Source organism: Macrobrachium rosenbergii, chromosome 43 (assembly GCF_040412425.1).
Source record: "Macrobrachium rosenbergii isolate ZJJX-2024 chromosome 43, ASM4041242v1, whole genome shotgun sequence".
NCBI classification, from domain to species: Eukaryota; Metazoa; Arthropoda; class Malacostraca; order Decapoda; family Palaemonidae; genus Macrobrachium; species Macrobrachium rosenbergii.
The window spans coordinates 23,803,595-23,831,101 of NC_089783.1; the positions used below are offsets into that span (position 1 = coordinate 23,803,595).

The 27,507-nt window shown below is 36.0% G+C and overlaps 1 long non-coding RNA gene across 1 annotated transcript in view; it reads left to right on the forward strand.

Annotated features, from left to right (window-relative positions):
• LOC136828514 (uncharacterized) overlaps positions 1-27,507 on the forward strand; it is a 239,400-nt gene that overhangs the window by 29,589 nt on the left and 182,304 nt on the right. Inside the window, exon 2 of the long non-coding RNA XR_010850079.1 lies at positions 7,880-7,979. This is a non-coding gene — a long non-coding RNA (uncharacterized lncRNA). The remainder of the gene's footprint in view (positions 1-7,879; positions 7,980-27,507) is intronic.

Sequence of the window (27,507 nt, forward strand, 5' to 3'; positions counted from 1 at the left end):
CCGTTAGAAATTTTAATAGCTTGAGGCAATCTTAAACTGATCTTATTTTCAGTTTTACACGACCCTCTTTGAAGTAATTCCTTTGTAACATTGTTACACATTACAAAAACTTGCTAATTTCCATATAGAGGGTTGTTGAGTTCGTGTTCACTAAAAGGATCAAAACGAGGAACTAGTGAAGAAACGCAGTTGAACATCCACATGATCCACAAGTTTCAGCAGAGCTGCTGATGGTCAATACGATACAGAAATTTAATGACGTAGAAGGGTGTGTCGCCCAGATTCTGAATTAGGGGTTCTTGGCACATTTCTTGACAGTACCATAGGGGAGTATTGCCATCAGTGCACTGAAGGTATTACCTTAGGTTCTTTGCAGCATCCCTTGGGCCCCTAGCTGCAACCCCATTTATTATTATTTTTTTTTTTTACTCTACCTCCATTCATATTCTCTTTCTTCCATCTTACTTTCCACCCTCTCCTAACAACTGATTCATAGTCCTGTTACAACTTTCAACCCTTTTTACTGTCAATTTTTGTTTCATCGCTGAATGACCTCATTGTACCATCATCCAATGTATTTACTCTCAAATAGCTATGTGAATTGACCACTCCTGTTTTTCCTTTGTCCATCTCAGCATTCACTGGGCCCTGTATCTGGTTTCCATTTACCCTCAACCTTACTGTTGAACAAATTAACTCAATTTTCTCCCTGTGCACCAGCACTGATTTCCTTTCGCTTACTACTTCACCATTCCATCCATAATGCACTTGTTTCAAACACACCCTTTCTTATGGAAGCTTTCCTTAATGCAGAACACACTTTATACACCCTGGTCAGTCACTCGATCACACACTACCACCGAACTGAAGTTCTCACTTATAAACTCATTAATTTTTAATGCCTCTTCCATTGTTAAACAACTCAGTTTTCCTGTTCATATCCTCAGTAGCGACTTCCACAATCATTTTTAAACTAAATCGAACCCTGTCCACTCTTCCATCATTCAGTTCCTGCGCTCAAGGTTTCAACATTTAACAAATCTTCAAAATGCTCGCTAAATCAACCCGGGATTCATTTCACTTCATACTTAATTTCTCTTCTTGGATCTTTTATTCTGAAATCCTTATATTCACAAGCCCTCTCTCTGCATGCATTCATGTTAAAGTTCTTGGTACCCCCCAACCCCCGTCCTCTTCTTTTTCTCTCACTTTCCGTACCTATGCTATCCAGCTTCCTTTATATCTCTTTATGTGCTTGTTTTTTTGTTTTAAAATTACGCATCAGAGGTACACGCACGTTTATATATAATATATACAGTATATATATGTATATATATATATTCCTATCCTTCAAAATATTTTCCTTTCGTCCATACAAAAGATTCCAGTAACTTCATGATAATGATAATAAAATTACGCATCAGAGGTACACGCACGTTTATATATAATATATACAGTATATATATGTATATATATATACCTATCTTTCAAATTATTTTCCTTTCGTCCATACAAAAGATTCCAGTAACTTCATGATAATGATAATAGAATATTGTGCATCCAGTGAAGAGCATACAGTATACTGAAATACTGAAATAAATTTATACATATATATATATATATATATATATATATATATATATATATATATATATATATATATATATATATATATATATATATATATATATATATATATATATATATATATATATATATATATATATATATATATATATATATATATATATATATATATATATATATATATATATATATGCATGTGTGTGCTATGTGTCAGTTAATGTAAGTACATTATATGTTCCTAACAGGATGCACACTATTCTGTAAATTATCGTGAAGTCACCGGAATCTTTTGTATGGACGAAAGGAAAATAATTTGAAGGATAGGAATACTAAGAAGCGGGTTTAAAAAAAAACTCTTTGTGAGGGGCCTGAAAAAGAGAGCTTATTGTCGTCTCCCCTTTGAAGGCTTAGTGTAATGACTTAGAGGACTCTGTTTATGACATTTATCTAAGCAATTAGCGGCGGTTGAAGGACTAATTGGCTTGTTTGGTTGAGTAGTTACCTTTTGTTGATGACTACACCGTGCACTAATTGGTGGATCGTGTTTTCCACCGTTTTTTATATTTATATTGTATCAAAATTGTACGTTGAAACGATGTGGAATTATCATCTTCAGCATTGAAAGTTCGTTGCTTTGCTTGTTTCGGAAAGCTGCTTCTTTGTGCTCCTGTAGTTGCAGTTTCTTTGTTGAAAAAAAGAAGTTCAATCTTTCGAGACTTGTATCGTACTTTTTTCGTGTAAAATTTTATATGAAGTATTGGTGCTCGTGTCATTAATAGTATATGCATGTGAATTACCTTCCACTGGTGCAAAACATTTACTGCTCCACCACAATTCATAGTTTTTGAGATGTTGCTGTCGTGTTATTCAGTTTTGTTAGGTTACTACACACTTTTTCACTGCCTTTACACTTGAAGACTGTTTTCCGTACTTAGACATATCTCTGTATATACTGTTAATGGAAAGGCTGGATGTATCTTCTTTTGTTCCGTTTAATTTCGAAGTCTGAAGAAACAATTGGAAGCAGGTGAATGTAACCACGGATTCTTTGCAAATACGGGCTGACTTTTTTTGTGGTTAGCATTCTGTATCATACGTAGGAGTTATTCATCTTTACTGTTTATGAATATTATCCCAGCTCACTCCCTTGAGTCCTCATTACTTATAGGAGCTGTCAACACCTATTTTCTAAGTCCTGTTCTTAACCCGTAGCCTGCAAGACAACCGTAGCTTGTTGCAGAGAATGCAAAACGCAAGGTGACATTTTGCAGCGACCTGCGAGAACAATATCAACTTACTCTGAATTAATCCGCTAGGGAAAAACACAAGAGGCAAAACAAATCCTGTTGGTCTGCTGCTCGTGGGTATTTTTAGCTCCAAGAGTTTGTATATTTGAAGAAGATAGAAAGTTAGAGAAGAAGGAAGTACAGAATTCTGTTATTACATTTGCCTCAGTGCACATTTTCCTTGCATTATATGTTATTTAGTATTTCGTATTTTTTAAAAACATATTTAATAATGCTTTATCATTTTGTTTCAGTTTAACCTAAGCGTGAATAATAGATTTTTTAAAGTTACCATTCTTGTGTCTTCTGTTCGTAAATTGAGACTGGATCGTACATGTTTTATTGTGTGATGTACTTGAAACGCTATTAAACTTAAGTATGTACCAAGTCTTCAAATTTCTTTTGATGGAATAACTGAAAACCGGGAGGTCACATTATCCATTCGTAATTTAGGCTGTCCAGTATATTAAACATGTGAGGCATAAATTAAGAACTTTTGGACATTGTTATTTTGCGTATATCGTATGTAACTCATTGAAACTATTTAGAAGAAAAAATGAATGAACTGGGCTTCTTAGTTTCCTCGCAAAATGCTTTGATTGTAACTCCTATAGACTGATTAACGTAGGCAGCTTGTAGTTCTTTGGCTTTGGAAGTTCCAACCTCTACTTAAGATTTATCAGACCTTCGTATTGCTGTTACCATGGCGGTTATGTGTTTGGGAGTAGATTTTTATTCATGATATTGTAGACATTAGTATGCTTAACACCATCGCCACATTTTCGTTTCTTATTGTTTGTTAGTTTGCTCTAATTCTGGTTCCCGTCGCAGCTGTGTTATGCCATTTGAGTCGCGGGCTCATGTGGTAAAATATAACAAATAATAGTGTGAGGTCTTCTAGGTATGTAATGCATTCATATGTTTTTTTCCCTGTGAGCAAGCATATATGTAAAAATGTTATAAGCTCTGGCATTTCATGCTCAGGCAGCTAATATTTCTTATTTGAATGTACTTTGATTGTCGGCTGTTGTTAATTAATAACTACCATCCTCCCCCTCCAACTTTTTTTTTTTAATATCCATGAAGTATATTGGCTGTGAAGTGCATTTTTTTAACAGAATTGGTGGCTGCCTTGTTCAGTGTGCCAAGTCATTGTTCTCCCCTTGCGTGATTATCCACTGTAATTCTCTTATTTCGTATAATGATACAGTTTATCCAAGTCCGCGTGAGATTTATTAGAATCTCATATAACAAAGGTTCAGAGATTCTTAAGCTTGCTCGTTGTTATGTAACATTGCACGGAGTTACTGCCCTAAAGGCTTTATTTTTTTTATTTCATAGTTAAATGTTTCGTTAAAATAAAGAGTTTTTCATTCAAAACACGTTCTTGAATACTATTTAATGATAATCCATATGATTTTGCTGATGTATAAACGATGCTGTGACGTGTTGCGCCTTTAGATTTAATGTTAGTTTTTGCCTGAATTCATGTATGTATCTGGATGTCATCCACAGGTCTGAAGTTTTCTTCCATAAATAGGGCAAAATTGACCTGTTCCTGTATTGCCTTATTTTTCTCATAATCCATGTCCTTTGGAAGATTAAATCATATGCGTAGGTTTAAGTTCACTTTAAGTAAGACTTTTTTAACACACCTAGTTTGGGAAATCATGGAGTAGTATGTATAATTTTCAAATTTATGATGCGAGATTGTCTAATGCATCGTTTTTATGTTAACATTTTTGACAGGTCATCTACATACAGAGAAAAAAAGAAATAAGATAAAAAGGAATGCATGGTATGTTGTAAGTCATTTCATTAGAACAAACTTTACTGATACTTGTTCTAACGGTTAGCAACCTTGCAGGTGGAAAATAGAGAAAGAAACAAACGCTTTAACAATTACGAATTAAGAGCACCATGACAAACGTGAAGCAACATCAAGGGGGACAAGTAATAACATCTATGCAGACTCGACACAACTCTGACCGCAGTTCCCATCTGTTCAGAGTCTCCAACTACATTCTCTGCATTAACACTCGGACAGAGACGAATATCTTGAGCTTTAGGTAGCTATATTTTTGCTGGTTAAATAGGACACTGGGAGAATAGTATCGTGTGTTTGTTCTGTAGCTGAGTCCTCGCACATAATTATTTCATTAATGATAACTCTGTAGGGATACACGAATGTTAAGAGGTACTGCAATGATTTAGTTTTGTTGTTTTCGTCTTAATGAATGGATATTGCCTGGTAGTAATTTCATGTACACAATTTGTAATGTGGGATGTTTACGAGTTCATATGAGTCCGTACTTATTTTTGGTTTGCCATACATGTAAACCAACGCCTTTTATTGATAAGTCATGTATTGCTAGTTAGTTTGTCCATTGTATCGTTATAACTTTCGGCTTTAATTATGAAAGTGGGGCATTTCTATATTGTCATGGCAATATTGATTATAATAATATACTTCATGTCACCTCAAGTTCTTAAACATATAAGGAAAGCAGATAACATTTAGATATATTGGCCCTTGGTAGACAAACTAAAATAGATATCAAAATCTAAATTTTCTCCGCCTCTGATGTAGGTAACAATTTACTATTCCATGTTCAAGTCAAATGAACTTCTTTTGTTATGAAGAGGGTTCTGCAAGCAAATGTGGTAGGCTTGGTAGTATGAAGTTTAATTTAGAAAGCACTTGTAAATATAAAAGATACTGTACATTGACTTGATTATGGGTACAGATCCTTTCGTATGTTGGAGAGAGAGAGAGAGAGAGAGAGAGAGAGAGAGAGAGAGAGAGAGAGAGAGAGAGAGAGAGAGAGAGAGAGAGAAACCCGAAATATTGGCAGTGTTTCTTTCCTAGGGAATTTTATTTGATTTTAGAAAGAGATGGTAATATATATCTGCAATATTTTTTTCGTCAGAGTTTGAACCTCCATGTTCGATGTTAGTTTTGAGGATGAAGCAGCTAGTGCAAAATCTTTTTCCACCCTGGTTGTGCTTAACCACAGTCAACTAACACCATCATTGATCTTGATCCTCTCATTGATGAGGAGACTGTGATAACCATTGGATACCGGTAATCATTGTGTGCATGTAAGCTTAGTATTTTGGGCAAGTTCTGGATTTCTGAGATTCTCAGAATCTTGGAATGGGTGGATATGTTTTAGGTTTACTGCAAGATTTCCTCACAGGTAGTCAGCAACGAGTTGCTGTTGATGGGATCTTAGCGACCAAGACATTGTGTCTGGAGTTCTACGGGGTAGTATTCTTGGTCTACTGTTATTTTTAGTGCATACAAGCGATATGGTTGTTGATCTGGAAAACAAGATTGTTCAGTAAGCCAATGATGCAACACTTGTGGGTGCTGTAAAGTCCCATTTAAGAAAAATGAGGCTGCCCTTAGACATGGAGCGGATTAGTGAATGGTGTATAGCCGGTGGGGGATGAGGCTGAACTACAGTAAAACGAAAACTGTTGATTAGCAGATCTCGTACAAATTTTCCGCCCCATCCTCCCCTCCCGGTGGATGGGACTCACTCTGCTGAATGAGCCGGAGTAACTTTTGACTCGCATCTTACGTTTGAGAAACATCTGATGAAAGTGTCGGCAAATGCCGCACGAACGTTAGGTATTGTTCGAAAGGCCTCATATATTTATGATAGTGATAAAATCAGTGCAACATGTTTTAGACCATTTGTCCTTCCTTTACTAGAATGCTGTTCTCCGGTATAGATGTCTGCTTCTGCCAGAGATTTATCTCATTCGTGGTGGTAGGTTTCTGTTTCCTAATAGCAGTTATGACTTGGACCATCGACGGATGGTCTCTTGTTTGTCAATTTTCCATAAGTTGTATTTTTAACAGAGATCTTTCACATTCTCAATTGATCCCTGATCCCCTTTTCCTGCCGAGAACAACCAGATTTGCTGAGCAGCAGCACCAATATGCAGTAGATGTGCCTCGTTGTAGAACTTCTCAGTTCCAGAGGACCTTTATTCCTCACACTGTTGGACTGTGGAAGTCTCCCTGAGGCTGTGCAATTGGAACTTGAAAAGTTTAGGTGAAGATGCAATGCATTACTACCCTAATTATATTTCCCTTGCATTTTAATACATTTTTATGTATTTATTAATTTATTTTTCTCTTTTAATAAGTGAGATCTCCTCCTTCTGTAATTCCCTCTACCACCTCCCACTAATTCGTAATGGACGTCATATTCTTTTGAAGCTTAAATTTCAAGTCATTGGCCCCTGTGGGCTTGTTCCATATGAATGGGGTTCATCTTTTGAATAATAATAATAATATATTAGCATTAATATATGCAGGAGAGGAATGATTTATTTGTTTCGTTTTAGGCACCAGCAGATGTACTTGAAAAACTTGAAATGTTTTTATGCTAGGTCTTTGTGGTCCTTAAAATTGTGCAAAAGATTGTGTTTTACTTATTGTATGAATGCTCTCATTCAATACTAACTGTGCGGCCTCGCACTTCTTTACATATAAATGAGGTATAATAACTGTCAATCGAATGAGAGAGAAGCAAACCTAAATGCAACAAATGGCGAACGTTGTGTATCGAGCCTGACGTCACTGAGATACTGTAATCTTTTTGACCGGAGTAGGAAACATTTCTCTCATTAGGCTAATTGCCAGTTACAATAATCATTTGCCCTTTGTTCGTAACAGTGATCAAGTTTTAATCTATATAGAGATTCAGATACTTTTCAAGCTAGTAAATATTTTATAGTATTTGCCTTCATATTGGTATTGCTTAAAGGTCATAGTTTTTCCTCTTTATTTTAAATGAATTTTAGTTTTACACGTGATTAGAGCGATAATTTCATTACTCTACCCCCAGAGCCACTGATAATCACTTCCCATTGGATGTTTGATGATTTATTTTTTAAACAGTTATCGCCATGTATAATTAATCGTGTACCTTTATCAGTCACATAATTATTACGCATGTTGCATTTTTTATATATATTTTCGTTTTCAGTTTGATCCATCTGACCAAGGTTAGGGCCAAGTTTTGCAAACATCCTGAAGATGAGGATGATTACGACTGATGTTTGAAAAAATTCATCCATATTAATCCTGTAAGTATACTCAATATAGTTTTCTCCTTGCTGTATTGTTTGTTATATTTACGTGTACAACTTCAGCAGGGTGAGAGAGTGGAGATCTGGGGGAAAGAAGACTGTTCACTCACGGTAGGGTTCTCTGTGTTAGTATGCATAACGTGTCATGTATAACTCATACAGTTGTATTCAGAAACCACAAAAAAGAAAACTGCAGGAAAAAAAACTCGGCTGCAAGATGTGTATCGTGACATGGTATCTGCAAAGCCGTTTGAGTCATTGGAACAGCATATATTTTTTTTTCTTTGTCACACCAAACAGTGCTTCGCAAAGGTTCTTTTTATTTCAATACTAGTTCGTCAAGTTTTTACATTTCTCTCTTCGTGCCATCAGAAGCATTTCTTATTTATATGGAGATACTCTTTGGGTTTGATATTTGGTCAATGATTAGCGTTACCATTTCGTATAATCTCACATTACAACAAATTCATGAGAGTTTTCCAACCGAATCCAAGCTTCACATAATAACTCGATTTCCCAACACAAGTAATTCAGTGGCCCAGTGATGATGGTATCGGTATCTAGTCTTCTGTCATTACGTTAGAGCCGCTCTCTTGTCTAGGTGTCTGCCGCTTACCGCGATATTGATCTTTTAGACAAGATTACTCGAAGCGGTGGTATGGTGTAGATCACTGCCGAAGGTCATCCCGTCTGACCAGCTTCCAGAAGGTTCATTTCAACAGAAAACTTCCTTAACTATCTTAAGTAAGGACTTGTGCGAGTTACTTGCACTGCAGATCTTCCGCTGGTCACAATCTGTAAAGGTGCCGTGTTTTTACACTGCCTTTTTACTTCAAAGCTGTGGAATTGTCTTTCCGTGGAACGTTTTTCGTTCTTGCACTCTTTTTTTTTGCATTAAATATTTGATTGTATTAATTTATTGTTTATTTTCTTGCATCTCTCCCACTCAATGTGCACATATGTGTATAATGTGTGTCTTCTGTTCTATGGAAAAATAATTATGACTTTTCTTTACATTATACTTTGGTCAGTATTTCAATGAAACAATTTTAAAAGTTATATTAGAAATCATTGTTTTATACTTATCTCCTCCTAGGTAACCAATGATTTTTAGCTTTTGTAAATAAGTTAATGCTACCTTCTTACTGAGTGATGGTGGGAGTTAATGTTCTAAAATGTTATTCATAATTCGTTTATTGAATTTTTGTCGTATAAAGTTAAAGTTTCAGTATATGTATGTATACATTTTACGTGTTTTGCCATAATAAATTCATCCGGTCAGTGCAGTTCATGTTTGCAAAATGTTGAGTTTGATAAACAAAGGGAATATCGATAAATGAAGGCGAAAAGCTTTTCATGAGTAAATGTGAGACTAAAGGACACTGTTAGTCATTTATAATGGTAGCAGACTTTCGGATATTTAGACTTGGACAATGGTATGTGTCACTTGGCAGGTCCAGGTTTAGCAGGGATGCCCTGAGTGATTTCACTGGGACTATTGCAATCCTTTCTTAAGTGTCTTTATCCTCTAATTACCCTCTAGGAGAAGGATGGCTCTAGTATGTGATTAGGAGACTTATCTAAGAACCACAGTATCCTTTGTCAAAATATTTAGGTAGGTTATTTTGTCCATGTCTTACATTTGATTACACAGCAATATTCTTTCCCTGTGCCGCTCAAGGATTAGTTAGTTTTAGGAAGCTGTCGTATATGTTTTTTGATAGGCGATCAAAGCCCAGAATATGAATATGTTCACCAATTATCAGCAGCCAGAATTTTCGTTTTGTGGTTACCGGTCAGTGCAGACCAATTTCTTTTTCTTTTTCACTTCTCTCTCTTGCTCCACAATTCATTTTTCCTATGATATCCATTTTTGAATCCTTTGAAAATTTCACCTACCATCCTTTGCTGCATGTTTTTTCCCTGCGTGACCCTCTCTTTTTGTCTCTCTCTAAGGCCCTAAACATCAACACTCAAAAAGGAATTACAAAATCACTAAAAAGAGAAATAACCGAAGGTGGTGAGCTCAGAGTACGACAACGTGGGTGTCGATGGGTTCCCCAGGCAACATAAACAGGGGGTCACGGCTGGGCGTCTGGCAGCTCCGTCTAACTAAACATTCCAAATTCACAAAGCGAGGTTTTTGTCGTAAAAACCTTCTGTGAAACAATACTGGTTGACTACTGCTGGCGAGTGAGAGCTGTCATAGGACTCTTTTCGTTTTCTAGACCTCAAGATTATTTTCCTTTTTCTCTTGATTTTTGTAACAGTAAAAAGGGTCGTTTTGTATTGTTGATTTCCCCAAGACGATGTTTTAAAAGTCTGGTATCACTATAGTGTCATTATCAATGCCTTTGGAAAATGAGTTGTTTGTGAGGGATAAAGGGTTGTTTAATGTATTATCTCACGTGCATGCATTAAAAAACGCAACGGAAATCAATGAAAACCTCCTTGCTTCCGAGTCCATTGGTAACAAACTACAGTCCCTCAGCCTGGACGAAAAACCTTCGTTCGTGAAAGACATCTTTTAGCCATCGACTTCCCCTCTTTCTTTTTGAGGGAGAAGGTGCCAAGGGTGTTTGGAGAAGGTCACTGCCATCGTTTCCTTGTTTATCCTGTAGGCAGAGGCCGCGTGCTTGCTCTTTGAGCCACACACTTATTTATTTTTCGTATTTGTCCTTCATATTTTTGCTAGTTAATCTTCATCCTGATAGCCTTATATTCTTTAGAAGTAACCTTATATTTTTTATAGCCTTATATTCTTTAGAAGTAACCTTATATTCTTTAGAAATTACTTATTTGTTTCATTAAACTTTCTCTCTAAATCTGAATTTATTTTATTTTTTGTCTCTAAAGTATTTTATCCTTATGTTCGTGCGATGAACCTTCGCGTATGATTTTATTTTATTTTATTTTTTTTTTTTTTGAGAAATTTTTTCACAATTTCTGATTTTTGTGTCAGTGTATGTAATTTCATTGTTAGTATTTACCACAGTAATCTTTAGATGACTTGAATGTCTTACTCCAACATTTAACAGCTGCACTGCTTGCTTTTTCCTTTACGTTTCCTTTTTTTTTCTTTTTCTTTTACTTATTTCATTTTATTTATTATGATACAAAGGACTATTCCGTGCTTGAAGAAGGGGGCGGGGACTACGCTAATGGAAAATAATGTTACAATTATTTTTCCTGAATGAAAAGGGCAGTAAAAAGAAGCACTCTCCATTTAGCTGTCCCAATCTCCATATTATGACATTCTTATATTATGTGCTCTTACCTTTTTGGCCCAATTGGTACATCCTCTTTTCTCCAGTGTTCATAAGTCATTGTAACTCCCGCGCTTTTATCTAATCGGGACAAACATCATAATGCAATGTTTGATTAAGACGGCGAGTGGCGTACTGTCAGGAGATGAAACATGATGCAGATAATTAACATGTTGATGTTACAAACACCCGTGGGCACGGACTTATGGTGGTGGTGGTGGAGCGCGTGGCTTAGGGCACTTCGTGTTTACTCTCGAGCACCACTCGTTGTTGTTTTTGTTGTTGCTGTTGTTTTTGCCTGTATCAGTGTCAGATTCGGGAGCCCTCATTTTTACAAGGGTTAATGATGCACGCAGCTGATTGTAGCGTTGGACGTGGCCTTTAGTACAGTTTAATCGGGGTGCTCAGGAACGGATTTACGTTTTATGTAATGGGAAATAATTCATTACATAACGTGTATATATATATATATATATATATATATATATATATATATATATATATATATATATATATATATATATATATAATATATATGTGTGTGTGTATGTATGTATGTATAAATATGTATGTATGTATGTATGTATGTATGTATGTATATACACATACATACATACATACGTACACTGGCGAAAACGGATGAAACTATATAAACGAGGATACGGTTACACAAGTTCTGCTTTTATCAATATCTTTGTAACGCAAGTCATGAAACTCTTCAAGTTTACAGACGAAACACAGATACTCAGACACAGACTAAAACACATAATATAGAGAAACTTTTTGGGTTGCATGAATCCAACAAATCACAGTGAAATGATATAGAGGATTGATATAGAAGATTCATGCCTTTGAGATGTGTGTGGATCATTCGTCACGTTTCGAGAAACATGAACTGAGTGACCTAGATCACCGTTTATTCGTACAATAAAAGAAAGCGAAAGGGGAAAAAAAGCAGGAAGTGCTTGGCTGGTGGCAGTGGCGAGCACTGTATGCTGATCATTCTCGCCGATTTTCCTTTTCTCTTTCCATATCAAAGAAAAAATCGAAAAAAAAAATCTGCCCACAAAATGCAACCTCGAACATCATCAATAAACATGCCAAGGGAGTACCAGCCTGTGTTCGCAAAAGATGCTACGTAATTTTTTTTTCCATTCATTTACATAAAGATATTCCATTCTCTCTCTCTCTCTCTCTCTCTCTCTCTCTCTCTCTCTCTCTCTCTCTCTCTCTCTCTCTCTCTCTCTCTCTACCCCGCCAGTATGTTTGTGTATTTATATGTGTCGTTGTGGCCGATGCAACACAGTTCAAATATTCGGTCGTAGGATAAAGTCGCATCGATCAAAAAGGATTTAATGCCGAGTGGATCGTGTCAGCAGCCTTTGATCCTCTTCTCTCAAGGGATATCGGGGACCCTACGTTGTTGGCCTCCCTCCTTGTCTACGCACACATACATACGTACATAAATATACAGATGTATGTGTGTGTGGGTTTTTTTCATGCATACTTAGGCAATAATATCCCTGTCCTTGCTACTGTTTGCGTCCTTGGGATTATTATAGAATACTCATGACCTTTTTACGCGTAATAGGCATTAACGTTTCTCCACGTTGGTTTCAGGGAAAAAAAGTTAGGATTTTTCCATGGTAGCCCTTCTAGTGAGAGAACCTGAATGCAGCGTATTAATTCGGAGATGAAAAGAACTGTTCTTGGGGAGGGTTTGTGGTTTTGGGAAACTTGTCCATAATCATTGCTTGTAGCCATAATTAATGGAAATTTTAAAATAAGTAATGTGTTGTTGTGAACCCGTAATAGGAGTAAAGTGTCACACCTTGAGGGTGATAATTTTTTGTGTATTGTATGTACATTTGATCATTATAACCGATACATGTACAGTAAAGAGAGGAATTGAAAAGCTTTTGTCTCTAGCGTTAAAACTTGGTGCCTTCAGTTTGTGTAAAATTTGGCTGAAGTATTCATTTAAGTGTGGTAGACATTGCTGCACATTTATTTAATGTTACTGAAGAATTTTTGTTAATATTCATATCACGTAGGTTGTATACTTCAGACATCCTGAGATCTGTTAATTTTGATGGTTTCAATCAGATGATTACGTATAGGAACAGTTTACTCGTATTTAAGGAAGTTGCAAAATTTTGCTCCGTGTATTGTATTAACTTAACCATAAAGTGTTTTGGTTCTCTGTAAACAAAAGCTCAGACTGAATGGAGGTTCTTAATGATCAACTCAGTACCTGAAAGAAATAATGTTGGATACGGCGTCCATTGGAGGCCCTCTTGACTGAAGGAAACAGTACTGCTAAGTACGACCAGGAAAACGCTCGCGGATAGAACTGCACGTAATAACATCATTGATAACGGTAAAATAAAAAGTTATCGAGGGTGATAAAGGAGGAAAAGTCTAAACAGGGATTGATAGAGATACATCGTCGAAGTGGTAATGCATGCAGGAAGTCGCAGAGACAAGCCATAGGGGAAGGAAAAATCCATAATCCAAGAAGCTTTGATCCTCTTCCCTTGGGATCGGAACCTTTATGGCGGCCAGGTCGACTGTCTTGTTTTAAGTGACAACAGATTGGATGGGACTTTTTACCTCTCTCTCTCTCTCTCTCTCTCTCTCTCTCTCTCTCTCTCTCTCTCTCTCTCTCTCTCTCTCCTAGGCTAGCAAATATAAACGATAATTTTTATAAGCTACTAGCTGTAGTGAAAGGTCACACTTTCGAATTCGACCTTTCTAGATCTAAAGGCCAGTGGAACTGGCAAATCACAGTCTTTATCAAGGCTAGGTTCGAAGAAAAGAAGAATAAAAAGCGGAGGTCCTTAATCCTAAAGACGCTGGGGACAAACAGCCTCTTTGACGATTAGAGGAAAACAGAAGTAGGAAGAGACTTCCAAAGGTCGAGTTAAAGGCACAGCTATCCTTAACAGATTCCTGGAGCCACGGGGGAACAAGGACGACGAACTTCAGCAAAACTTTTTTTTTTTCCAAGATAGAAACATACCTGTCGGTATCAGTCGACTTTGAGTCGGATGATATTGTCAGTTATTACTCTCTTGGAGCTGAAGCACAGCACAAGACCGTATAACTCCCCCCACCCCCAAAAAGGGCAAGGTGTTCCCTAGTGGCTCCAGGAATCTGTTAAGGCTAGCAGCGTCTTCAGCTCAACCTATGGGTTTCTGTTTGTTTCCGCTTTCCTTGATTATTATGACCTCTAACTATCGAAGAGGCAGTTCGTCCATCGCGTCTTTGGGATTAAGAACCTCTTTTTTATTTTTCTATTTAGCTCGAACCCGGCCTTGATAATTGCTTTGATTTGCTGGTCCCTTTGGCCGTTAGATCTAAAAAGGTCCAATTCGAAAGTATGTCCTTCCAGTATAGTTAATATCGAATAAAAATTATCGTTTATCTTTTCTAATCTGAGTTATTTCTTCACAACATTTAAAACTTTAAAGTAGGTATTATTCATAAGTGTTGTTTGTTTGGAGATGATGGCATAAATGCTGCATGGCGCGGATTCTTTGTTCTGCAGTTGTTAGGATATATAATGCTCCCCTGTCTTGATCTTAGTAGTGGTTTCCGTTATCTGCTGTCAGCCGCTAGTGATGCTGATGCTTTTAATTTTAAAAAATTATTTTAGTTTAGGTAATATGCACCAATGCCTTGAAGTGTCTAACTTCTAATAGTATTTATGGATTCATTTGTTTATTTGGTATGTCTTTTTTATTTGTTTTGTTTTCTCAGTTTTCCCCTTTTTCACTCTAGCATTCTATTCCGTGAAAGGAAGTTCAGGGTCTTTTGGACTTGTTTGATGACGGTGTTTATTTTTAGAAAATAATTACAATTATGATGATATTGACATTGATAGTTTTGTTTCTCAGCATGTTTCACATATCCACACACAAACTTGTGTTTTTGAGTGAGTGAACTTGCGTTTGGTATAAGGGTAAATAGAAACCAGAAGGATGGAGCAGTTATTGTATATGGATGGTGGAAGATTCGTATAAGTACTATGGAGTAAATATTGCTGTTGATATAGAATGAGAGAGGTGAGACGCACAGTAGCTGTAGCAATACAGCTGCCTGTATCAGTGTAAAAGATTGGAAAGAAGTTGGGAGTGTCTGCGGAATGCATATAGGATAGCTGGTGAATATGTTTTACTTTCATTACTGGGCCATTTTCATTAGTGGGTGAGTGCAAATGAAAACAAGGTTGCAGGAACAGCACGTTTTCCACAACATCAGCTACTTTATATCCATACCTACTCAGAGGGCTCATGAGTATGTGCGTTATCATTTATACACAGCATCAGTGTCTTGTGCATTGCTACTTGTGTATGTACACCCTGAATATTAGGCTGCTCCAGTTAAAAACCTCTACCACGCTAAATAAGCAAAATTTTATTCATTACCCTCCTTTTTACCTTTTAAAGACCTCTTAATGTATAGTCTTCCTTGTCACAACTTATCCTCCTTCAGCCCTGATCAGTGTTATATCTTTTTACCACATCGTTATTATGTTATCTTTAATAATTGCCCTTTCAACCCTTCTTGCTGCACGCTAAATTTCCATTCCCACCATCGCTACTGTTTGATTATTATTCCACTTCCTTTTTACCTTTTCGCTGACCAAGCACTTTGTTCACACGTTGGAGGATATGATCAACGTTACCTATACACCTTGCCTTTTTCTGCCAGAATTCTTTGTAGAGCTGGTGTTACACCAGTGCTTTACCACTGCAGTTTTTTTTCTTGCATTCTTTCTACAGTACTATAATATACTGCAATTACTTCTAAGTACCTGTACGTTTCGTGTTTCCTTCGGCTCTTATAATCATGTGGTTACTAATATCATCTTATAAACTCTCTTAATGTACCATTAGATTGCCTTTTTTTTTCCACTATCGCCATTTTGCACTGGTACCGTTTGCAAATGGCAGTCACTGTCATTGCATTCAAACCCTTTTCTTGTATTCCGCAAGATTTTCTCAACATCCTGGTTCCGACGTTTTCCAGACTTCTCTCATAATTCCGTCCTTTTGGGTATTTGTTGTTTCTGTCTGACAGTGGTTGAGGAATGAGGCAGCGGTCACTACAAATTCACCCTTCAACTACTAAATCAGTGGTCAATTCTCTTCCCCAGGAAACTTCCATAGTTTCAGTTGCTCCATATTCCTGTTCAGCATTGTCCATACCTCCTGTCACACCCTGGTACTACTCGCCTTAATCTTGCATTTACTTGCCCACTTCATGGGTATCTAGTCCCTTCTATTCCAAGGTTAAAAGGTGGATTACTTTTGTATTTTTTGATTGCATTGAAAGGATGTAGGTTAATAGACTGGTTATAATGGCGTATTTCTCGGACGGTTTAATAAACAAAATGAAAAGAGAGCGGGAAGTGTTGTCTAATGGTGTGAAGTAGTATTGGAATGGAAGGAAATGATAGTCAGTGGGATAAAGACTTTTAGAATGGGAGGACCTTATATCCAGGGAATTCACGAGCTCCTACAAGACCAAGGTGAGAAGCACGCTGTGAACGGGCCTATTGACCGGTAGTTTGTTTTATGAGCTGCTTTTGGGGTAAGTGGATGGATAAGGAAGTAGCTTATTGTCTTCGAAACAAAGTATGCACTGTAATTCCCTTGTTTAATAGTTTTCTTTGGAATAAGCGATGGTAATTTATTTTGAGTGGGTCGTGTTGTCTGATAGTAATGTGAGTTTTTTCAAAAAAATTTAAATGTGATTCTGTAATAACACACATTTAACTAGGATTTGGGTTTGTCTTGTATTTGCTATTAAGTGTTGTCAGATAATTATATTAAAAAACTCCATTGAAAAATTTGGATATGTAAGAGAGAAACTTGTAACTTTTAATAGAATACGAAATGAGGATCCCAAATATTTTCCATTGTTACTCTATAGGTTTTCTGTGTTATAGTTATCCCTTCCTGGTATTCAAATTGTTATCTTCTACCAATATTAAACGCCTTTTTGTTTGTTCCACAAGAATGTACTTGCACAATAAATGATGATGATAAACATCAGCTTCTTGTGACCTTATTGAATATGCACAGTAGCATTTTTAACCTTGACCACATTTACCTATTAATTCAATATGAACTCCTCTCATCACTGTACTTTCAATTTTTACATTTAACAACTAAACGACCCGATCCTCTTGACAGCGGTCGACAGAACTAGTGACGTATGACTCGAAAAACACTGTAACGTTCTCCTTACCTGAAAATCGATAAAAATAGAAAAATAGAGAGAAAACTGGCATCTCTTCATTAAGAAACCATATACGAGCACACTCCTTTCTCCAAGGTTTGACACACGTTGCACCTAAAAATGAAAGGCACAAGAAAGATATCTACTCTTTCACGTGACTAGTGACTACTAAGGAACACTTTTAGCTAAACGCTGATTATAGGTAAGGGGTTGTAGCATCCATCTTCATTGGACGAGGGTAGAAACTGGACTCGATTATAATCACAAGAATTTGGCGCTAATGTCATTGTTCTGGGCAGAGTAAATATTTATCTAATCGACCCTCTCTCTCTCTCTCTCTCTCTCTCTCTCTCTCTCTCTCTCTCTCTCTCTCTCTCTCTCTCTCTCTTACCAAAAATAATCTTTTCTTTTTTTGAACAAATACGTTATGTGAAAATGTAGCCAGAGGGGCCTCTTGCCGTCTACGTACATCCGTGTCACATCAAGTACTATTCTGTTATGTATTTATTGATTTATTTGTTTGTTTTTGCGGAAGGAGTTTGGTACGTTTTAGATCACTTTTCATTCATTACAGCTCTCGTCATTTTAATTATCATCAATGTTAGTTCAGTGTGCGGTTTATAAAATTCATGTCATATTGAAGGATTACCAATGTAGTGGAAGTGGCTTTTTTGCTTAATTTTTATATTACGGTATGCTGTTGTACCCATGACGTCAAAAATGGCTGGAATATCATAGAAGATCGAGATGGCAAGATAAGACTACAGTATAAGGAGGTTACATGCTGTACAAGTTCCGAAGCTTGGACTGAGATACCGCCTCGCTCATACCAGAGATTAAGCTGGGCAGCACCCTTCTGTTTTTATAGACTGTATGTTGTGTTAGTGCTATCAACTTATACCATCTGTTACGCCAAAATGTGAACCTCTACCGTTCGGCAAACTAACCGCTTCCCATTCTCCTTGTAAAATCTCATTAACTATTTATTTTTCTCGTGTGAGTTTGTGCGTTCACGTCCCGTAACTACTGTTAGCATCCAGTGTCGAACAAGCAGTATGATAATTATCTTGTGAGAGAGCCTTTGTTTACATCAGTGTCAACACCGCCACTTCACAATGTAACATCACCATTACTCCGACAGGCATCAGGTACTCCTGCTATGTCTCGGGGATGTGCCAATACCGCCCCTATGCAGTGGTCGCTCAGTGGCTATTGTCAGCCTCAATGTACGTGAGGTTAGGGTTTTGTCAGTGAAAGCCACTCAGTGTATTAGATTCTGGAAACAGAACGACACCTTTTTTCTCCGGACTGGGAGTTGCTAGACCGTATGGGTGACTGTCGCAAGGGTGGTGTTGGTGTAACGCTATATTCCCAGAATGTCCCTATTCTCTATGGTTGTTATGAATACAGCCAATAATGGTGATGAGCAGCGGGGGCATTGTAATCCCACATTCCGATGTGTTTCGATCCTTTTCCAAAATGGTCCGTGCGATTTGTCAAGGGCCTTCCAGTAAGTGTTGAACGAACTTCTGGCATCAAGGGTGATATGTTTAAATCACAGCACAAATAGACGCGAGAGGAGAGAATATGGGAGAGGGATTGGGAGAGAGAGAAGAGAGGATTTTAAAGGTTATTTTCGGATTTGATGCTATTGGAAAAAAGCTTGATGTGAAGTGGACCGTAACATTTATATGTTCCGTTTTCTTTGATCTTTTGAGTGGTGGGGGAGGGGGTGAGGGGGGAGACTAATTCTTACCCTTGATAATAGGCTTTGATCTCGCTTCCTAAAGTATTCTTCTTAATGAAGTGATTTCAGATTTATGGAAGGCGGAGTTATTCTGGAGATGGCCGACTTTATATTACCGTCGAGAAAACAAATATTTTTAATTATGTTCATACCCATAGAGAAGGCCTATAGTGCCATCATTAGAATAAGAGATGTAGAGAGAAGAGGCGGTAGTGAATTTTCATGGCCAGTTGGTCAATCTCTCTGGCTTATAATATATATATATATATATATATATATATATATATATATATATATATATATATATATATATATATATATATATGTATCTACTAGAGTCGTTGCAAAATGCAGTTTGGAGGAAAGTTGAACCGTTACACTCATATTACTAGTAATGATATCTAGATAATGGTAATTATATATATGTTATAGATTTTAATGGAAACGACTGTTGTTAACCGTACTATTAAGAAGCTATAACACCAGTAATAGCAACCTGCGGTTGGGATGTGGAAGATTGAAATAAAAAGTTAGTAATAATCGTAATAATTATAATAATAGTCGAGTAAAATAATAAACTCAGGAACAACAACAATAAAAGAAGTGGTTAAAATATTGAGACGAATAAAATAGTAATGATTATATGAAATGTTTTAAGCCGTATATGCCGTTTAATGTCAGGTTTACTTTTCCTGAGAATGACATACACCCCAAAAGGATATAACCAAGGGAATAACAATTGGTTAGTACCTGTCTCCTGCCCGGGGTTCGAAGCTGTGCCTTTAGTTTTAGATGTATAGGAGATGGAATTTATCAATTCGGCTGGATAGCCCAATGGATGAGTACCTGTTTTCTCCGTGTCAGACCCAAAAAGGCACAGGTTAGAAGCCTGTGGCCGCACTTACAGTACATGTAATTCCCTTTGGGTAGGTTATTCTCAAGGTAAAGTGAATTATATAGACATATATATATATATATATATATATGTGTGTGTGTGTGTGTGTGTGTGTGTGTGTGTGTGTGTGTGTGTGTGCGCGCGCGTGTATGTATATATATTTTGCTTACGCATCATCATATTCTTTTTTGTATTGTATGGCTTTGTTTTATTTTATCTTTGAAATCATAATTCTTTGTCCGTCATTCTTTGGACTTTCGATTGAAGTACGCTTCAATGATTCACAACCCGAGACTGCTAATGATAACAGTAACAACACGGTTTTGGATGCAGATTGAACCTTACTATCTTGACCCTACTCTCTAGAATAAAAGAGGCTAATTTGTATATCTCCCAGAAACAACACGAAGTTAGAATTTATTCTGTATAGAGAAATGAATGTTCATTAGGAAAAATTAAACTTCGTTTAAAAGCAAGTGAGAAAAAACCTAATATTAATTTTCTTCAAGCATCAAGTGTTGGCCAGCTCGTCAGTTTGTTGAATCCTTGAACAGGAGAGGAAAGGAGATTCGGTATAAATAAAATTATAAAAAAGTAATCGAAGGAGAAAACCCCTGCATTTGACTAGAGTTCGTTTTGTGACTTGACTAATATTCTCGCCACTGCCACAGACGAGAGATCAACTTGTAGATGCAAATGTATACAATAAACGCCGCAGAAATTCGTCACAATACCCACGCGAATCCTTCTCCTTTGGGTCACCCCTCGAGATAGAATAGAAGTTCCTGAATTTCCATGATGCAGATCCAATCCTTTTTCCACGGTGGACGCTCGCATTGGGATCCCATGATTTGAAACCTTTACGGTGACGTGGAATTGTTGGTTTTACCCCATTTGCCAAAGATTTGGGATCTGTTATATGGAGGGGAATGTCAGCTTTATTGTGGTCCACGTGAAGTGTGTTCTGTGTTGAGAGGTTTTGATGCTGGGAATTAGTTGAGAAAGTTGTAGACGTGCACGCCATGAATGATGCTTAATGAAATATTTTATTTGTACTTAGCTTTGGTTTATTTTATTTTTGAATAAATAAGAGAGAAGACTGTGTAGTAGATGTAGTAATTACATGTGTATAAACACACATAATATATGTATGTATGAATACATGTATTTATATATAAAGACCAAAGTGAACGGCTACTGAAAATAATTAGTTTCATGTTTATTTTCAATAAGATTTGTTTTTCATTTCATACTTTGGTAACTTATGATTGCTAAATAAAACAAATTCTTGAAAAAATAAGAGTAATTTAGTAGAAAGTACTGGAATATCTGAAATATATCTCCGGAGAAAAATAGATATATTATTTGTGTGTTGCTTGCATCTTGTTTCAAATGTTTCTCTCTCTCTCTCTCTCTCTCTCTCTCTCTCTCTCTCTCTCTCTCTCTCTCTCTCTCTCTCTCTCTCTCTTTTACATTTAATGAACTTTTTCAGTATACCTATACAAAACTTGTATGATTTTCATTATTTCTTAGACAATTGTTTATTGTGAGACTTTGTAACTTAACACATGTAAATGCAAACACCATTCACTCACTTGCTTTCAAATCACTTGTTTGTATACCCTAAGTGTTCTACTGCAGGTGGATTCGGAGAGTTCCTGCTGTCCAATAGTTTTAATAATAAGAATTTTATTTTGGGAAACGGTAAAAAGAAATTTTTACCAAATTTGGTGTGATTTCCATCAGGATAATGTTGGACCTTTAAAATCTTTATTTTTTATTATTATGATCTTGCCATATTCGCGACGAAGGCTCACAAACAAGTAGGTGACTGTTTTTAAAAACCGTCAAAGCATTTCAGCGAGATGATACGTGGTGCTCAAGTTTTATCATTTCCTGAAATGTATGACGTAATTTTAGTTTGTGTAAGTGCCGTATTTTCTGAAAGCTGAAACGTCGTTTTGATGTCGTGTTCTTACTAATATATATATATATATATATATATATATATATATATATATATATATATATATATATATATATATATATATATATATATATATATATATATATATATCAGCTTGTCAACCCCTTATACGCAGTCTACACACGTCCCAAATTCTTCCATGTATTTTTTGTTCTACCTTGGCATTAGGGACCTTCCTTGTCGATCTTATCACTCATACAAGACTTTTTTAATCTTAACAGTTTTGTTGTATGCTTACATTTCATAACTCCTTTAAACTTGTTTATACCTTTTATGCTTATATATATATATATATATATATATATATATATATATATATATATATATATATATATATATATATATATATATATATATATATATATATATATATATATATATATATATATATATATATATATATATATATATAATGACGATATACAATTTTGGTTCCGTAGTTAATTCTCTTACGTGCCATTCGCAGAGTTCCACTTACCTTCATTGCTCACCTCTTGTTTGGGTCAGCCTTTCTACAGATAAACTGTCATCCCTACAATCACGCAGATACTGCAGCTTCTCTCTTGTAACTCCCATGATGCTTTTCCATTGTGCTTTTTAGAAATAATTTTTCTGTTCCCACACTTGTAAAACGCATAGCTTAGTTGCGCCTATATTCAACAACAATTCAGTATATTTATATTTTAATAAAGGGCTGCATTCTCCCAAGCCAATATTTTCCCATTTCCATTTTTCATATGCTTTTGAACTATTTCTTTCTTTTTCACTTTTTGTATTTGAATTTGGCCTGCACTTAATTTATTTTTACTCTTAGCGACTCTTAAATGATTCTTATCCAGCTGCACTTGTCTTTGTTGTCACTTGTGCTTCCGTCAGGTATTTCTCCAGCCGTAACTCTTACAACCTTTACGTCCATCAACTTCCTCTCTCATCTGTAATTAGCACACAATTCATGTTTTACAGGCAGTTTTTTCTCCAGTGAACTATTTAACCTTACAAATTCTTCAACATTCAAGACCTTCACAGAATACTAAATTTTCATTCACCTTAATTTCTCTAAAGCTACGAAGTTCAACTACCTTAATATTCAAAGTGTAAGTTCATATAAAGCCCAGCTATAGGCCTCGAGTCGAATTCCCATTCTTGTTTATTTAACGTCACTCCTTTCCTTTATATATATATATATATATATATATATATATATATATATATATATATATATATATATATATATATATATATATATATATATATATATATATATATATGTGTGTGTCTATATATATGTGTAATGTTATAATATATATATATTATATATATATATATATATATATATATATATATATATATATATATATATATATATATATATATATGTCTATATATATGCATAATAAAAGTGATGTTATGTTCACATGACCTTTGTCTTGATCTTGAGAATCGTCTTTTATAACGAAAGTTATGCATTGATAGCAGTACGGGGATTAACAGCAAATTATCAGTTTTTATTTCGTGTATCTAAATTATTGTATTGTTTTATATGTCTCCCTGTGTATAAGGTCTTAAGCTTAAGAAAGATTATTATCATCGTTATTTGAATCTGGCCCTCTGTTCATCTGCCTTCCCCGTGAAAATCAGTTCATCAAAAACTTTTCACGCATCTGTCGCTGTAAAGTTGTATTTTTCTTTTACGTGCTAATAAGATGACTGCACATTCTTTCCCTGTTGATATAGTTTTTTAATATATCCGTTGTTATGATAAATTTGCAAGTAACATGTGATCAGTTAATCGGAATTTCACTTGATCTTTCACATGAAGTGTTGAATTCCGCAGTAACGCCTTTCAGACTTTAGAGAGGCAGTATTAGGGTATTATGTACAGTAAATTTAAAGTGAAAAGATTTTGCAAATCAATTTTGTGACTAGTCCTAAGATGTTAGGATTACACAGTACCTGAAGAGGTTCCGCTGCAAGATGACCATTCCCATAGTTTGGGTCATCATGGTACTGAATAGTCTGTATTGCTCGTATTGGAAGCTTATTTGTGAGCAGCGGTCCCAGCATGTCCGTCTTAGTAAGAAGATAAATAGCTTTTTGATTTATGACCTATTGTGATACGCATCCTGTGACAATGAATCTGGTATACATTTTATGTCTAAACTCCGCCCTCCATTGTCATGACCATCTCAACCTGATCTGTTGATTGGTGCTTTTCACAGCCAATTACACCTGACATTTGACTTCAGGTAGACAATGGAAAGGGTTATTCAATGGTTCAAGGTGGCGTAAAGAATTTTTTAAAAATTTTTTAGCGTTTATTTTGGGTATGAAATATATCTTAAAACATTTACAGTAATTGTTTTCACCATGTAAACTAACCGTGGACATAACCTCAGAATTTTTATAAAAAAAAAACTCGTTAAGAATCTCGGGGATATGTCGCAGCAGATGGCATTGTTCCCGTAAGCTCCGCCTCCTATTGTCTTTGAGACCGACCATTGGTAAGAGGGAGCTTGCCACTTGCTGATTGGTGCGTCCTAACCATTGTTTCCCGTCGTAGGGCTCCCATTGGTTGAGTAATGTAATATAATGATGATGTTAGATACGGGGTGATGCGCTCTTGTTGTCTCTCAAAAGTATATACAAGTAATTCGTGATCCATTATTCCCGAGTCAGTCGTGGCTACTAATTAAATATAATTTTAATACACAAGTGCTCTCTCTCTCTCTCTCTCTCTCTCTCTCTCTCTCTCTCTCTCTCTCTCTCTCTCTCGTACAGGTAGCATACTTCTCGCAGTTAAAATCTTGGTAATTTAAAAAAAATATGAACTTATCGGGTTGATCCAATTCCCAGTATACTTTAGGTTTTACGTTATCATTTAGTTTATCCTTAATTTAGCGTTCAGAAAATGTTGGTGTTTAACTGTTTGTTGAGTATTTTTCCCTGATGTTGCTAATTTATTGGTGGTTGTAACTTTTAAGAAACAAAACCAATACATGGTTAATAATAGTATATTGTCCTCTAGTCTGATTTGTAATTTTTAGCCTGTAGATAAGATAACGTTATTCATTTTGTCCTGAGCTGGACTTTTTAGTGTAGTGACCTTTTAAACTCAACATTCATTTCATATGTGAAACGCAACTTGTCATGGGGCAGTGTTTAAGCTTTTATTTTCGTCAACTTTTATTTAATCAGTACCTCATGGATCTTTTTATACACTTGTGTCTCAAGAGTTTTTTTTTTTTTTGAGTTTTCAGACCCTTACCCATAGAGCTGATTCGACCTGATTTATACCTCTTGAAAAATATTTATGAAAATAGGTTACAAGACAAAGAATGTTGTATGAAGTCTTAAGAATAGAGAGGCAGGCAGGAGTGAGTTGCTCTGAAGTGATGCAGTGAGATCGAGAAATTTCGTTGAAGAGGGAAGAGAACTTAATAAAATAGGGGTTTCTCTCCAAGGTTGTAACACCCCCCGTAATGGTTTCGTTCACATATCAACACAGTGATGTGGAAACCACGTTTTGGCCTGTTAACAACAAGGGTTTATTTTTTTTCTTTAGTTTAGATACAGACGTCGTCAAGGAAGGCAGCACCACCAGCTGTCAAGTGATTTCTCTTAGGCTGGAAGAATATAATCGACTAGCGGGAAATCAAGAGTTGTAAAGATTACTGCAATTGGCTTGTGTAAACTCAGTTAAGGCTTGCTTATCAGATCTGTAAATAGGTGTCTGTTAGTTCACGTAGATTGTGGTATGTATATATATATATATATATATATATATATATATATATATATATATATATATATATATATATATATATATATATATATATATATATATATATATATTTGTGTGTGTAATTATGTGTGTGTTCGAATATAGCATTTACTCAGAATTACTGTGTTCACCAGTTCGTGTGAATTATAATGTTGGTCACTTGTTTGTGGAAGTCTAATTGGGGCCTTTTGTGGGGCTAAAAATGGTTGGCTTCAAGCTGGTAACTGATGATTTGCAAGCTTCCACTTATCCTCAGAGAGCTATGGACTGGTAGTTCTCAACAGGTCATCTTCCATCTCGGCTATGATAACCCTATTTTGTGCAATCTGTGACGTCTTTTCTGCATTCTTAGGTGTGCATGTATCTGGTGATATAAAAATTCTAATGGTAGGGAATGAAGATGATTGCAGTGTTAGGATAACTTAAATACGGGTTAGTTGAGTGTTTTTTTGGGAGATGAGCGTCCCACTTCCTTGAGAACAGTAGGAAGGGAGTTCATCTGAAATCCACTTTCAAGATGGAGGTGCAGAGGAAGAGAAAGTTTTAACAAAAAAGTTCAAGTCACACACCTGGTCCTAGCCTCTAACTGAACGTTAAAATTACAGCTATTCTAATTAAGAGAAAGAATGCTTATTCATTACGTGTTGCTTTGACAATATAATAGAGAGAGACGATACATAAAGGTTATTGATAACCATAAAAAATTCCTCTGAATATTCCGAAATAGTCTTGAACTACTTGTCAGTGTGTTTACTGTTATTCCAAAGCCTTAATTATAAAATAATTTCTAAAATGGGGGTTAGTTTTTTAGTTGTTTTGCCTTGTAAGTTAATTTTTTGATATTTAGGATGATTGTGAATCAGTTTTTTTCTGCTTTGCCATATGTCCATATTTTCTCTACATTATGTCATTTTTCTTTTCTTTTTTATTTTCACACTTCCCTTTTCAGTTTTTATGTGCTACCTTTATTGTAGTTCTAGGATAGCTCAATTTTGAGTATTGTTACTGTTGTATTTCGCATTTCCCATCTAACCAACTACTGAATTATTTCATACTAAATTAATTATTCATAAATGCATAAAAAATTAGGGGTCGTTGCAAGAGAGGCCCGAGTTTGTAAGGACAATATGACTCTCTAAACCAAGAACTAAATTGCCAGAAGAACTAAGGTGTGAGTCTGGTATATAGGAAATCAAGATGACCACTGCTGGAGATCACACTGAAGCAGATCGAGTGCCTTGTCAAGAAAGGTGACTGAAGCACGAATAAAAGACATGGATATAATGTCAGCTACTCACTTCGACCTGATGCTCCTATTGCTGAATATGATTGATAACCATGGTGCTTCAGCAAGATGAGAACCACACAGGAGCCGCTTTTTTGATAATGGAGCAAGTGCTGGAATGCTATTGATTGCCACAAGATATTCAAGCACCTCCCCTTGTCCAGTGGAAAAGCTCTAGATGTTTTTAGTAGCCTGACACGTAAAGATTTAGATTTAAGAGGTTTTATGAACCTGATTTTAAGGTCCTTCAGCTTATTGCTTGGGGTGTTCCGTCACAAATTCTCCAGAATTTTCATAAGCAGGAGAATGGGACAT